At 54.9% G+C, this 15,505-nt stretch overlaps 2 long non-coding RNA genes across 2 annotated transcripts; one reads left to right on the top strand and one right to left on the bottom strand.

Moving 5' to 3' along the window:
• Nucleotides 1–1,350: 1,350 nt before the first annotated feature.
• On the bottom strand, nt 1,351–6,435 carry LOC147358473 (uncharacterized). Its single transcript, XR_015142328.1, has 2 exons — nt 3,588–6,435; nt 1,351–2,181 (listed from the first exon to the last, which is right to left on the bottom strand). It is a non-coding gene; the product is annotated as an uncharacterized LOC147358473 (long non-coding RNA).
• LOC147358474 (uncharacterized) lies at nt 6,333–12,648 on the top strand. Its single transcript, XR_015142329.1, has 2 exons — nt 6,333–6,471; nt 6,805–12,648. It is a non-coding gene; the product is annotated as an uncharacterized LOC147358474 (long non-coding RNA).
• The last annotated feature ends 2,857 nt before the right edge of the window (nt 12,649–15,505 follow it).

The raw sequence follows: 15,505 nt of genomic DNA on the forward strand, positions 1-15,505 counted from the left end.
TGTCCCCAGGGCTCGGGCCTGGACCAGGCACACAGTAGCCTGAACTCTGTTGTAGGGGTCTGGGAGCCAGGGGTCCGGGTCTCTGGTCTAGACTCAGCCTTGGGTTTACTGGCGGGCCTGTAAGTCCCACCTGGCATGGTCAGGGACCCCTGGAGCCAGCTCTGAGAAGGAGATAAGTGTGCATGGCACAGTCAGGCAGTGATTCGGGATCTGGGCTGTGGGATGGGAGGGAGAAAGCAGGGGTGGGCAGCAGAGCAGTGGGTACCACCCCCCAGGTCACCCTGAAGGTGGGCGGCCTTCCCCACGATATCAAGAGGGGGACTGAGGAGCAGAATTTCATCGCTTTCACTTAATTCACTCATCTAGAAATATCTATCACGCACTTTCTATGTGCCTGGAGCAGGGGATGTGGTCCTTGCCTACGTGAGTGTCCATCTTAGCCGGGGAGACGGACGACCTCTAAGTTGGTGTATAGGGTCGGTTTGGGTGTCGGTCACCGCTATGAAGGGGAGAGAAGACAGTGGGAATTCTGGAGAATTCCCAAAGGCTGGGGAATTCTTTCAGATGCTGACCAGACGGAGGGAGGCGGTACAGAAACAGGACGTGCTCTGGGCCGCCCGGGAGACGGAGGGCACAGGAAGGCGGCGGCCTGAGGTCACAAGGGGGTGCGAAGGAACAGGAGTAACTTTTTGAGGAACATGCCGAGCAGATGGAGGTGTTATGACTGCTGCTGCTGCTAAGTCGCTTCAGTCGTGTCTGACTCTGTGCGACCCCTGAGGCGGCAGCCCACCAGGCTCCCCCGTCCCTGGGATTCTCCAGGCAAGAACACTGGAGTGAGTTGCCATTTCCTTCTCCAGTGCGTGAAAGTGAAAAGTGAAAGTGAAAAGTGAAAGTGAAGTCGCTCAGTCGTGTCCAACTCTTCGAGACCCCATGGACTGCAGCCTACCAGGCTCTTCTGTCCATGGAATTTTCCAGGCAAGAGTACTGGAGTGGGGTGCCATTGCCTTCTCCGTGGGCCACTTATAAATCACCCATTAAATGTTGTGCTTAAAGATAATCATAAAGGGCCTGGTGGGGGCAGGGAGAATCAGATGTGGTTTGGATTCCAGCTTCTTAACCCACTAACTATCGCTCAGGTGACCCCATTATCTCCTGGAACCTCAGTTTCCTCATCTGTGAAACTAATAAGAAGAAAGAGCACAAACAATCCGTATCTGGAACGAGCGTAGGCGTAACTAGAGGCCCTGCAGACACCAAACGAGGAAGGGGGTGTTATAAACAACTTTGTGCCAGTGCAGTGAACGTTTGCGTACGAAAAGCTCTCTGAAAGGCAAAAACAGCAAGGATGGATTCAAGGGGGAAAAGAATAGTTTAATGCCTTTAATCACTGAAAGAAGTTTAAAAAACAAATCTGATTCTGAGCCCTGTTTCTGGCACATGGTAGGTAGGTGTCTAATACACACAGCCATTATCATGCACTTATTCCAATCAATGATGTCAATATTTCATCATCTTCAGAAACACCTTACATTATAAGGGGGAAAAAAAATCTGTTTCACCATTAAACTCTCTTCTGTACTTACTTCCACCCCCCCTAGCATCCAAAAACATCATCTACTTTATCTATTAGGCTTGATACAAAAGACTTTCACTTGTTACTAAAAATATGCTGCTCGCTTGCCTTGGGAGAGGATGCCCGGAGGAATGTACTGCAGGTTTAGACTGCCTGTAAGTACAAACAAGAGGTCTGGGTGTGCAGAAGCCGGAAGGGTAGCTTATATTATACGTTCCTGCAGCTCCCCATGGGTCACCATGTCCCATGTGATGGTGACCCAGCAAGGCTCCGTGTTCGGGGATGCGGCCGGGACACGGCGCCACGGCCAGGCTCTGAATGCATTAGCAGTGACCCAGAGTCAGTGGCGTCCAAAAGGACCTTTTCTCCATCGATCTTGCCAAGATATTCATTTCAAAGAAGGCCCTGGCTCCTTCCGGCGGCTGTTCCCGTTGGTCACGTGCCTCCCCTCACAGGGCTGTGTTGCACAACTGGCTTTCCAAGCAGGGGTCAGGTCTTGTCCCTTTCCTGTCACAGCCTTGCCCAACCGAGGGAAGTTGTTCCAAGCCTGGGCCACGGGCCTTCGATGTGGAGAACAGGTGGCGCTTGTCTGCTGGACCAAGCGGAGGCTGCTCGGAGATGGGAGGGACTCCTGGGGGACCTCCTGGCACCGGGCAAGGGGCACCAGAGGGGTGACCCAGGCGGGGGCATGGGGAGGGGGCTGGGTGAGAGACTTCAGCTCACACTGTGGGGACCGCTCAAAGCTGGGGTCCAGGGACCTTCAGATCAGAGACAGAGACTCAAAGAATTGCAGGGGCTCCAGGGACCCGTCCAGGTTCATCCAACTTCCCATTTGTCAGATGGGAAAACTGAGGCCCAGGGAGAAAAAAGGGAGTTGGCCAAGGCAGCACAGCAGGCTTTTTCTAGCCTCCTCTCACGGATGGGGACACAGATACTACATGGGGCCTGGGCCACCTCCGTGGCCTGCAGGGAAACTCGGCGCAGGGGGTGGCAGACTGAGCCTGGGAACATGGGTGACTCTGCAGAGGAGGCTGGAAAGGACCCCTGGTGGGCGTCGTCCTCAGAAGAGGGGGAGCCTGGGCTGTGAACATGGAGCAACATAGAGGGAGGCTGGCTGTCCCACGGCTCCTGTTCAAAATGGGGAGAGGCTCCGTGGAGCGGGTCCCCAAGGGTACTCCCCCCGGCCCTGCACGCTTTTCTGGTCAGCGGTCACAAAGCCTGCAGCGCCACCAGCCACACTCTTTTTAGGGGCTTCTATGCCTTTCTGTTTTCAGGGCAATATCCCAGGAGAACAGAACACCACCCCCCAGACTCTTGGTGAGTTCCGGTCATGCCAGTGAGGCCCTAAACACTTCCCTCGTTTCCTGGGGGGAGCAGCCATCAAGTGGGCCTGCCTCTGCCCACCTCCCACGGTAGTCTGAAGGATCACTCAAGATAATGGCAGGAAAGTGCTTTGGGAACCGAAGCACAGCGCCTGCCTAAGAGGTGGTGCTAGTTAATGATTTATGCTTGGAGGGGCTGTGTTTCCTGGCAGGAAGTTGGCAGGAGGGAAGGAGACCACAGTGAGAGATAGGAAAGCTGGAAGCCAGCAGCCGAGTTTCCCAGGGGGTCAACCTGGTCAGTCTCCTCGGGCAGGGTCTGTCTCGGGGGGCCTCGATTTCCAGCTCCCACCCAGCAGAGAGAGGCTCCACACCCAGCTACCCACCCGAGTTTCCCAGGGGGTCAACGTGGACAGTTTCTTCGGGCAGGGTCTGTCTTGGGGTGCGGGTGGGGGGGGCTCGATTTCCAGCTCCCACCCAGCAGACAGGCTACGCACCCAGCAGCCTCTCTCTGTTCAGTTTATTTTATAAATATTTACTGAGCACTTCCCTACCTCCCCGCCCACCAGGCTCCAGCCCAGCACCGGCCTCAGGGCTGAGAACAGGGTTAGGAGCAAAGCCAGGCTCAGCTCCTGCCCTTGCAGGGCAAAGCCTGGTGGGGAGACACACGGCAAACAGGAAATAGAAACACAAACCGTGTATGAGGATCGGGATTCTTGTCGTTGCTGTGAACATCCAGCTGTCTCCTTCACATCTCCCTTGGATGTCTAAAGGCGTCTCTAACTTAGCGTATCTGAAGCCAAGCACTTCGTTTCACTCTCCCCGAGGCTTACGAAGCGCCATCTGTCGGGTCACTAAAGCCAGAAAGCAGCCTTGTCTCTCCTCCCCTCAGTCATCAACTCCTTCAGCAGCTCCGGTACTCCTGCTGCCTATAGCTCCCTTCAGGCAGCCCGCTTCTCTCACCATCCGCACTGCCTCCCTCCGGGTGACAGCATCGCTCACGCTGACCGTTGCCCAGCCTCCTAGCCAGTCTCCCTGCTGCCCGCCTCTCTCCCATCTCGTGCCCATCCACCCTTTGAATAATATTCAGAGTAAAGGGTGGAAAGTGCGAGTGTTAGTTGCTCAGTCACGTCTGACTCTTTGCGACCCCATTGACTGTAGCCGGCCAGGCTCCTCTGTCCATGGGATTCTCCAGGCAAGAATACTGGAATGGGTAGCTATTCCCTTCTCCAGGGGCATCTTCCTGACCCAGGGATCTAACCCAGGTCTCCTGCATCACAGGTGGAGTCTTTACCGTCTGAGCCACCAGGGAAGCCCATCCAGAGTAAAATATGTTCCTAACACATAAACTGGATCCCATCAACCCTCCTGCTTTGTAACCTTTCCCTGGATCCCTGGTGCTTTCAGAATAAGACCCAAGCTTCACACCCTGGTCACAAAACCCTGTGTGACCTGGCCCACATCACAGACCTTCTTGGTACCCCCGACCCTGCTCCCTCATGGAGCTGCAGCCACCTGTCGTGGCCTTTTATCTTTTTTTGGTGACAATGCTGAGATCATGCTGACCTCAGGGCCTTTGCACCTGCTGTTTCCTCTGCCTGGAACAGCCCTTTCTCCAGAGCTCCACCAGGCTGGTTCCTTCTCTTTCCGTGGGCTCAGCCTAAATGCCACCTCTTCAGAAAGGCAAAGCCCTCCAAACCCTCCTTTCTGTCAAGTGCCTCCCAGCCCTGTTTGCTCCCGTCACATGGGTGTTGCCGTTGGTCATCCCACCTTCCTTTGCTGGCTTGTCATTTGATTGTCTCGCCCACAAGTGCAGGGACCTTATCTGAGGGGTTTGCTGGGCAAATTTCACGGCAGCAAACGCTGATAGGTTGATCAGTCGTGTCTGACTCTTTGGGGCCCCAAGGACTGTAGCCCCTCAGACTCCTCTGTCCATGGAATTTTCCAGGCAAGAATACTGGACTGGGTTGCCACTTGCTCCTCCAGGGGATCTTTCCGACCCAGGGATCGAACCCATGTCTTCTGCTTTGGCAGGAGGATTCTTTACCATTAGCGCCACCTGGGAAGCCCCCAGCATTTGATATTCCCCCAATAAACTTCTGTTAACTAAATGAAGGAAAGAGTTCCCTCACCACTCCCATCCCAGAAGAGGTAAATAAGTTCTAGGGATGTCCCCACTCCAAGAACTGGCATGGTGTGGGCACTGCCGGACCCTCTTCCCTCTTTCTGGTGTCCTGGTCCTCTCGAGTCCTCATGACGAGCTGTCTAATGGATTCTTAATTTCCCCTGTTACTGTGGCAGGGCATAGGCATCAGGATTTTCATACATTTGTTCATTCACGCCTGCGTTTATCCTGAGCTTCCCAGCAACGTGAAGTCAGAAGACCTGGGCCTGGATGCGACCCCTGCCACCAACCCACTGTGTCACTTTCGTCAGGTCTCAGCTGCACCCCGGGCTCAGTTTGTTCCTGTGCCGAAGCGGAGGTGGGGATGGTGGACCTGGTGGACACACTCCTCGCCTCCATCAGAAAGGCCTTGGGGACGCCGTCCAGGCGGGGTCCAGGTGGGCTCCAGGACGCCCGACTCCAGGCTGGAGCAAAACTTGAGTCCTGGCTTCACAGCGAGGAGATGACTGTCGGTTCCCTGCTGGCCTGTGGTCTGTGTCCAGCCCCAGCTGGTGTCTGGGAATGGAGGGAAGCGGGACAGGAAATGAAATCTGGGTCACCAGCCCACCCAGCCTCCCCACTCCACCACCCACATTCCCAGGCTTGCTCTGCCTGCCTCTGAACCGAGCCTCTTCGCAGACCATGGGGGTGGCCCAGGGCCCATGCAGTATCTGTCCCCATCTAGGGGAGGAGCGGGGAACACAGGGCAGGAGGTCGAGCCAACTTCCCAGAATAAGCCCCGCAACTCTTCCCAAGCGAACAGAATGCAGAGAAGCCAGCGTTCCCAAGTTCAAGGCCAAGGCAGGGCGGAGGTCCCTGCGGAGGTGGGTCTGAGGCTGGGGTATGGTGGGAACAATGATGTGCTTTTGGCAGGCCCAGAAGATTTTTCCTTTCTGGAACTTTAGGCGGATGCCTTCCCGCTCCCCCGCCTCCTGCAGGGAACTTCCTCAGGCCAAGGACCGGCAAAATCTGGAAGAATCTGCCTGGAAGCTGATTTCCCTGGTTTCTGTCCCAGAGGTCAGCTCTGTATCCCCACTCTGATCCCAAAACAACAAAACAGGATAGATGAAATCCCCTGATGTTCTAGGCGCAGGCAAGTGTTTTCCACGGTGTGAACCTCTCTCTCCTACGGACTTGATCTCACAACCTTCCCCCTTTCAAAGACAAGTGGTTTATGAAGCTAATTCATACTAACATGTGAACAAGTGCCTGCTGACCTTCGCCTGCCCTGTGTATCTGACTATGAGCTCCTGGAGCACAGGGACTGGTTTATTCCTCTTCATGGTTGCAGTGCCAGGTACAAGGTTTGGTTCAGAGTTGGTGTTGTGTGGATCATCATAAAGAAGACAGAAATAACAAAAATAAATCATAACAGCTAACAACTACTGGATGTCTTCTAAATGCCACAGAATCAGGTAAGGGCTTTATGTATGTTACCTTATCTCATCTTCACCTTGGTGAAGATGTGGTAGGTACTGTACTTATCCCCATTTTACAGAGGAGGAAACTGAGGCTGGGGGAGGTGAAATAACTTATCCAGGAATCTAAAGCGGTGGAGGTAGTGTTCAAATCACGGCAACCTGACTCCCAAATGCACGTTCTTAACGGAGTAAGCTAGGTAATTTGGACCAAGGTTAATTAGGCTCGATCTGAAGTTCTTCTTTTACAAAACACTCAACACCTCCTCTTCCCAAATATCTCTAATGATGAATTTTAGGCTTCTATGAGTTTCTGTTTTATTTTTTCAGGAAGTCCCCAAATCCCGATCAGAGTGACTCGGGAGAGGACCGGAAGGCATCCACGGATGCGGTTTTCCTCCCTACCTTCTCTCCCGCTCCCACCTGCCTGGTGAAAATATAGGAGCCCCTGGGATGCCCAGCTTCAGGGCGGGCCTGGAAAAGGCTCAGGGAAGCCAAGCCTTTGCTGGAGGGCAGGGAGCCTCACTTTGGGTTCGCCTGAAGCCCCTGTTTTTCAGAGGTCCCCTGTCTGCCCTCCTCGTGGCTTACTCTGCACAGGTGTTCGTCTCTGCCATCAGACGGTGCGCTCCACAAGACCAGGATCTGTAGTTCACCAGGGGCTCCCCAGGCAGGTACGCAGGGCCTGGTGCTATTTGCTCCAGGAGCTGGCCCTGGAGCCCAGGGACCCCCAGTTCCAGCTCTCTCAGCAGCCTCAAAGCGGGGAGGAAGGCCGTAACCAGGTTGGCCTTCACCTAGACTTCTTGTTGGAAAGGAAGCACGCAGAGAAGGGACACAGCCGCAGGACACAGGTACCTGCAGAGGCTGCCGCCAGCCGCTAGCCACAGCCTCCACGCTCATCTCCGTCACCTGGGTCCTGGCTCCCCTCCTCCAGGAAGCCCTCCCTGGTGCACGCCACCCACACGCCCTGTTACACTTCTCGCTTGGGTTCCAGGAAGCTCGGGGAGGCCACAGCTCTGGGGAGAAGATGGGAGAGCAAGACTCAGTCTTCTTTAGGGTTCAGGACTGGGCTTTCAGTTCCAGATCATGGTTTCTGTCCTCTTCTCCCCTCTTCTCACAAAGAGGCTCTCTCAGTCATCCTTGCTTTTCTGTCTTTTTCTCCCTTCTTTTCTCTTCGTGCCTCATTCCCTTCTTCCTTCCATCCCCTCATTTCCTTCCTTCACTCCAGCATTGTTTCATGGAAGATTTGAGGCCACTTTTGCCTTCAGCCCACCTCCAGACCCCTGGGCGTTCAGACCGGCCCAAGGTCTGCTCACTGGGTTGCATAGCGCAGTGCCAGGCTTGGGTGCTGTGGGTCTCCCTCTGGGCTGAGTGTCGGGACGGCACGGCCTCGTGGTGACACCCAGCAACCCCACCCTTGCCACCCACCCTGCTGGGCCAGCGCTGGAAGCAAGACACTGTCACCCCCTCCACCTTCCTCCCTGCAAGTGCAGGAAGGAGTCCGGGGGCCAAGGAAAGTGCCCTGGAGTAGGCGTCTCAAGACTGCATTCCCTGAGTGCGTGGCCCCAGAGGTATCCCCAGACACAGCTTGCATCCAGCAAATGCTTGTTGAGCGACTGAATGAAAGCCACAGACTTAAGTCCTGGCTGACTACTTCATTTCAGAGACACCCCTTCACCTCTCTGAGCCTCAGGACCCTCGGTTAAAACGAGGAGGAATTGCCCGACCCTGTCCACCCGCTATGGGCAGCTGAGAGGAGCAGGTGTGACAGTGCCTCCAGGCGGGCAGGTTGTGACGGTGATGGCGGGAGAGGCCTGTGCGGGGCCCCTTCTTTGGGGCTGGAAGGGGATCAAACGTTCTGGGCTGAGCGATTCTGAGGAAACCACCCAGCATGGGAGAACCTCAAGGCTCTGCGGGGGCCCTGCCTTCCTCCCCTGCAGAACCCTAGCAGGGTCTGCCCACCGTGCCCCTACCATTCTTCGGCACCGAGCCTCACTTTGCCCTGGCCCGCCCAGTGCAGGCAGGCCAGCGCCACCAGGCGGGTCCTTATGAACTTGGCTTTCAAGGGGAGCTGGTCTAAGCAGAAATTGAGCCAACAGGCTGGAGACTCCTAGCAGGTTCCGGGGTGGGCAGGCTGCCTCGTGCCTCCACCCAGGACTCAGACCCACTCAGCTCTGCCGTTTGCCAGCTGTGTGGCCTTGGACCGACAGTCACTTCACCTCTCTGAGCCGCACCTGCCTCATTTCCTGCGTGGCAATATCCTTGCCTTGGCAGCCCTGTCATGAGAGTCCACAGAAGAGGAAGGGCAAACCTGGCAGGGAGAGGTGCTGGGCGTCTGCTTGGCTCAGGGGGAGCCCATCCACACGCTGCTCCCCCCGCCCCCTACCCCCGCCCCCCCACCCCCTGGCCTCTCTTCCGGCCCAGGCTCGGCCAGATGGTGGGAGCAGGGAAATGCCGCCGAGCTGCACGCTCCTGGTCTATTTTGAGAAGCCTCCTGTTTCCTCTGCTGCCTGGGGCCATGTGGTGGCTGCAGGTCTCTCTCACAGGAGGGACTCCAAGCCGGACCGTGTCCTTCCCTGGCTCCTTGCCCCCAGCCCTTTCCTTCCATGTGGCCTGAGCCCCCACATCCTGACTCCCAGCTCAGGCACCACACCCTCAGCCAAGAGGGGCAAAAGTCAGGTGCCCAAAGGGGGCTTTGGGGTGGGGGCTGGTCACTTGTTGGAAATATGGAGAAAGTGGGGAGCTGGGGTTGGCCCCCCGTTGTCAGGGCTCAGCCCTGCCCGCCCAGGCCCCCACTTCTGCAAGCCTGGCCCCTCGTGGCCATCAGCACCCTCAGGCCCCCGGCAGCGGTCATCACTGCTGGGGTTGCGCACTGGGTGGAGTCATCTGTAGTCCCATACACGGCTTCCTCCAGAGTGACCTCAGGGGCCCTTAGAGAAACAGCCACCCAGAGCGCTGGCCCGGCCAGGAGGCCGGACAGTCTCCTGGCCTGCTGCCTGGCTGGTCTTAATTGCCCCAGTCACCCCTCAAGAAACCTGGGAGCCGCCCTTGCCTCCGCTCCTGCCCCTCCTCCTCCCTGCACAGAGCTCTGACCCTGGTGTGCCACATCCCTCATTTACTAGATCCGTGGCCTTTCATCTCTCCGTGCCTCAATTTATTCATCTGTGAAATGGAGCTAAGGAGATCCCTCTATTCATGGGCCTGCGGGGAAGAGATATTGAGTTAACACTGGTGAAGTGCTTAGGACAGGGCTGGACACTTAGTAATTGTAGCTCCTATTCAGTTCAGTTCAGTTCAGTCGCTCAGTCGTGTCCAACCGACTCTTTGCGACCCCATGGACTGCAGCACGCCAGGCTTCCCTGTCCATCACCAGCTCCGGGAGCTTACTCAAACTCAGTGTCCGTCGAGTCGGTGATGCCATCCAACCATCTCATTTTATTATCCTCAGTAAATTGTAGCTCCTGTTACCTGATTGCTCTGCAAAGTCTGCCCAGCCCAGCTCTGCTACATCACTCCCGTCTCCTCTACTGCTGTGCTGGGCCAACCTCTCCTGGGGCGCTGCCAAACCTTCCTGCTGGCTTTGCGGCCTCTGTTCTCCCGCTAGAGCCAAGGGCGTCTTTCTAAATAAAAAGTCTGATTAGCGCTGTAGAGTTTTGGAATTAGATTTATTCGTTCACCGCCGTCCCCCAAATATTTGCGGTCTGACTCTGTGCTGCAGCAGTAACCTAAATGAAGTAGGAAGCTTATGTTCTAGTGAGTGCAAGTCCCAGCCCTACAACTGGGTGGCGTTGGGCAAGTTTTTAAATGCTTGGAACCTCAATTCTGTCATCTGCAAAATGGGATCCTAGAGAACCTGCCCCATGGGCTTGCTGTGAGTGTCAGCAGACTACACAGCTCTTCTATCACAGTATGTGAAATATTTTCCAAGTGGAAACCCTGGGATGAGGATGGTAAGGATGCTGTCATTCCATTCCTCATAACTTTCCAACATTCATGCTGGATTCAGGCTCTCTGTGATCTGGTCCCAGTGGTGCCTTCCCCATCCCCCACCAACCCTGTCTTTAACTTGGTCCTGAGGATACTTCGTCTCCATCACTACTTCCCAAACAACTCAGCCCTTTCACAAGTCTTGCTTTTGCACGAGCCCTTCTCCTTTCTTGGAATTTCTCCCTCCCTCCCCTTCTTTTCTTAACCTCTCCCTCCTCTTTTCAGGGCTGTCCCAGTTACCTGCCACTGCTGGGTAGAGTCTTCCCAGCCTCTTGGACAGCACAAATCCCTCCTGGATCTGGGCTCTACCTGCCAGGTGTTCATGCCCCCACTGTGTCCCTCCCCGAGGTGATCATTATCACGTGGCCAAGGTCTATCCCCTCAGCCCCTGGGCAGGAATGCATCGAGTTTACCTGGTGCCCTGAGAGCCTAGTAGTGGCTTGGCGTGTTGACAATCATTAACTTTTGGCATATGACTCAGCACTGACTTTTGATGAGCGCATTCATGTCTGCCAAGACACCTCTGATGATCAACCTCAATTTACCCAAGTGGAAGGCGGGATCAGTGTTAGAGATTCACACCCTACTGTAAGGGAAAGACCTTGACAAATGCCATCCCCACTGCCAACTCTAACAGAGAAGACCTGAGAGTCTCTATGCGCTGGTATAATGGGATATGTTAGCCAGTGTAGACCACACACACTCTGATGGTACCCACATGCTGGAAGTATGCTCCTTTCACATGTAAGGTTGAGAGGCATGCTCTGTTCTGCATATGGCTTCCTCCACACAGTGATCAGGGGACCCAAGCTCCCTCCATTTTGAGGCTCTACCATTATTTAGGTCCTTGTTGTCATCTGCACCCAATGAGCAGAAAGAGAAAGTGAGACTGTGAGGAAGTCCAGCTACACTTAAAAGAATTGATACAGGCCGCCTCTACTCCTATCCTGTTGCCTAAAACCCCATCACATGGTGACTCCTGAGTGAGGAAGTGGGACCTGGGGGCTAGTGTGTGCCCCAGAAGGAGGGGAGGGTGTGGATTCAGGTGAACACTAACCATCTCTGCCAAGGCAACCACCAGTGTGATGCTAGCTCCTGCGTGTGTGCATGGAGACCAACAGGCAGACCCCCGACCATGGAGGGAGATGGGCTCCCGGCCACCCCCACGTGCTGGCATAGACACAGTCCAGACCACGCTGGACTGGAATGACTGGAGCCGTTCATGGATCCCCACCCTTCCTGGTCTGTGGGGCTGCCCATCGGTCAGGGCGGGGGCGGGCAGAGCTCATGGAGGGTGGGAGCGTGGCTCTAGGCCCAGCACCCTTCCTGGGACTCTCAGCATTCTAGGACCAAATTTTACAGCTGCAGGAGCCCAGACCCCAGGAGGCTGTCCCTCTCCTTCCTTTGTGGAATGGGCCGGGCTGGGTTGTGGGTAATGTCTCAGACTCTCAGATGGTCTCCTCTGCTTGGAGGACAAATCTCTGCGCCACCCCCTGTACCAGCCAGGGAGCCGAGACCAGGCCTGCCTCCACGGCCAAGCATGTGCAGCTGCGGTTTGAAAGGCCCTTTGGAAGCTCAGCCTCCCTTTCCCCCAACACTTCCAGCCACCGGAAGCAGAACCAGTCCCCTGGCCAGCCCTGCTGTGGTGAGCAGCATGGCTGGGCCAGGACACCTGGCATCCCAGCTGGCTCCGCGACTCCGTGCCCTGCCGCCTGCTCATTCCAACGCCTGCCCCCTCTCAGCGGTCCCACGTCAAGTCAAGGACTTCAGGAAACCTGAGAAGAGAGGATTCCTATTAACCATAGACGGTCCAGTGGTTCTCAGCAGGGATGTTCAGAACTCAGTGGGTGCATTTTGGGTGACTCCAGTGACAGGCGGCCCACCGGCCAAGGATGCTGCGGATTCTGGGCTGGGCAGAAACTCTCCTGCCTCCCACGTTCCTGCAGGGCAGCACTTCCACACCTGAACACACAGGGCCTGAAAACAGACCCCTGAGCTCCGGCCCAGCTTCCCGATTCAGTGGGTCTGCAGTGAGTATGTGTTTCTAACAACTCCCAGGTGCTGCTGACTCTGATGGTCCGGGGACCACACTTTGAAAACCGCTGTTGTGGGGGAAAATCTGTTTTTAAGTATCTGAACCTGGAATATCATTCTGTTTGACATCTAAATACAAAGTATTTTTTGCCTTTTTATATTTTTCATTTTTTGAGATTGCAATTACATTAATCTCTTTTGTACTGTTTACCAGGCATTTTTCACCAGCTCAGAAAATAGAGACCTCCCTGGCAATGCCTCAGGAGGTGTCTGAGCGGCTGATTTAAGGCTCCAGTGTGGTCTGGATTTGTAGCTGGGTCATTTGCGGTCATCTCTCAAATGTGTGACTTTGGTGTAGTCATACCATTACTGAAATAGTTTTGAAATGTCTGTGATTTTAGTATAAAATATTTTTCCTTTGTTTCTCCTTTGTATTAGCATTAGAGCAGAGTGTGTGTGTGTGAGTGTGTGTGTGTGTATTTGTATTTTAGTTTAGTGAATGGGTTGTTTTTTGTTCCCAAGAATTTCATCTTGGGAGGTAAAGGGGATGTTACTAAATATTTACTATAAAAGGGGGGACACTGCGTCAGAGGTTAGACCACTGCTTTAGTCCCACTCCCACCCTGGACAGAATAAAATACACCCCAGACAGGGAGAGTGATGTGGGCACAGTGGCGCTGGGAGCCTCTGCCCCTGCTGTGATCCCCAGTTTCATACATTTTCCAGGCAGAGGAGAATGAACCCCCACTTAGAACTTGCAGGGCAGGGTGCCAGGTGTTATGGGGGAGGGTGTCCTTAGTCCCGTTGGTCAATGAAGACTCGCGCTCTGGAAGGTTAGGTGACCTACCATGGCTGTTGTGGCATTGGGGTTCCAACCTGAGACTCTGGTTCCACAGCGACTATGAAGGCTACCGTGCCTCCGTATTGGAGGATGACATCTTCCTGTCGGGCATAGGATTCTCTGCCCACATGGAGGACGTGCATGGGTGATGCTGTCAACAGAACTGATTTAGTGCCTGTCCTCAGGGAGCTTACCTTCTTCCTGGTGGAGAAGACAGCATGAGTAGCTCGTTGCCATGCAGATGTTTTGAGGGTGGAGAGGGCAAAGGAGAGTGTGTCCCGGGGAACATGAGCTGACCTGGGAGAGACTGTGAGGGGATGGAGGGGGCTAGTAGAAGCCAGTAAGTGAGGGGGCAGGAAGGAGAGAGTTCCACTCCCCAGGAGACGGTGAAAGGTGAGCTGCGTTTAAGAGGAAGGAGGCCAGAGCATTTGGAGCCCAGAGAGCAAGGGAGAGAATTAAGTGGGAGAGGCATCTTGGTTGTGGCACACGAGTTTGTTGCGGCACGTGGGCTCCGGAGCACGTGGGCTCAGCAGAGGGGGCACGGGCTTAGTTGCTCCATGGCGTGTGGCATCTTAGTTTCCTGACCGGGGATCAAACCCGCATCCCCTTCGATTGCAAAGCAGATTCTTAACCACTGGACTACCAGGGAAGTCCCCTGTGAGGGTGGTTTTATTGGAAATAGGCTCTTTGCAGATAATCAAGAGGAGGTTATGAGGGTGGGCCCTCATCCTATATGACTGGTGTCCTTTTAAAAAGGAGAGATTTGAACACAGAGACAGATGCAAGCAGGGGAAAGACCATGGAGAGACACAGGGAGAGCCGTGTGCAAGCCACTAGAAGCCCAAGGAGAGGCGTGGGACAGATTCTCCTTCACGGCTCTTAGAGGGGACCAGCCCTGCCTCACCCAGTCCCAGCCTTATGGCCTCCAGAGTAGTGGGATGATAGAGCTCGGCCGCATAAGCCCCTGGCTTGTGGTTCTTTGTTACAGCAGCCCCTGGCAACTGATCCGGCGTGGGTGGCTTGTAGCAGAGGGATGACCGGCATGACTAGCGCTGGTGTTTTGAGATGGTCTTGCTTGGGATGGCATACAGAATGGACCTGTGGGGAGATCTGTCAGGAGGAGACAGTCACATTACCGTTCTACTGACAGTTGATGGTTGTTCAGTGTGACTGGGGCAGTCATGGGAGACGCTCAGAAGACAGAATTTACAGGGCACGTCAAGGATGAGTCTTAGGATGCTGCCTTCTGTTATGGCAGTGGCTGTCCCTGGGATGAGGGGTGATGAGGGCAAGGTTTGAGGGTAAATATCGTGGTGTGTGTCTGGATCTGAGGTGCTTTTAAGGCATCCAGTGGAGCTGCCGGTTCTGGCCCCCAGGAAAGTTTGGACCGGAGATAAAGACTGGGCTCTCCTTCCAAGATGTTTCCGGAAGCCTCTGCCTCGGGGACTTAGCTAGAGCAGCTTTGATGGACCTCAGTGAGGGAGACACGTGTCTTCAACAGATGTTCTCAGCCTTGGTTTCACATTATACTCGTGTGGGGAGACTAAAATCCCCGTGTCCAGGCCACATCCCGGACCATTAAACTGGAATCTCTCATGTGGGATGCAAGTGTCAGGGGTTTTTGTTTTCTGTTTGTTTTTTTAGCTTAGCAGAGGGTGCCGTGTTGCAGCTTCACTGTGGGCGGGTTGGAGTGAACCCATGTTTCTGGGAACCCCTGGTGTAGGTTTCTTTGGAGTCCTGGGAGTTCCAGACAAGATTCTTTCAGTTTCTCAGCATCTTCTGCCAGGTGGGGGTGAGCGGGAGGGGCAGGGTCCGAGTGGGGTTGCCCAACTGCAAGGAATGGGAAGGGGACCTGTGACTCCACCTGCTTTTCTGTGAACTTTCAACCAAACCCCTTATTTCAGCCCACCATTCCCACTTCCAGTCATGATTGGCTCTTTCGCAACTTCATGAACTGTAGCCTGCCAGGCTCCTCTGCCCATGGGATTTCCCCCACAAGAATACCAGAATGGGTTGCTATTTCCTTTTCCAGGGGATCTTCCTGACCCAGGGATCGAAACTGCATCTCCTGTACTGGCAGGCAGGTTCTTTACCACTGAGCCACCTGTGAAGCCCTCCAGAGATCCTGGGGGCTGACAATTCCTGATCCCCCAGGGGATTCTGCAGCGCCAA

This window comes from Bos grunniens, chromosome 15 (genome assembly GCF_055505025.1).
Source record: "Bos grunniens cultivar Pamir isolate PY7600 chromosome 15, Bosgru_T2T1.0, whole genome shotgun sequence".
Lineage (NCBI taxonomy): Eukaryota > Metazoa > Chordata > Mammalia > Artiodactyla > Bovidae > Bos > Bos grunniens.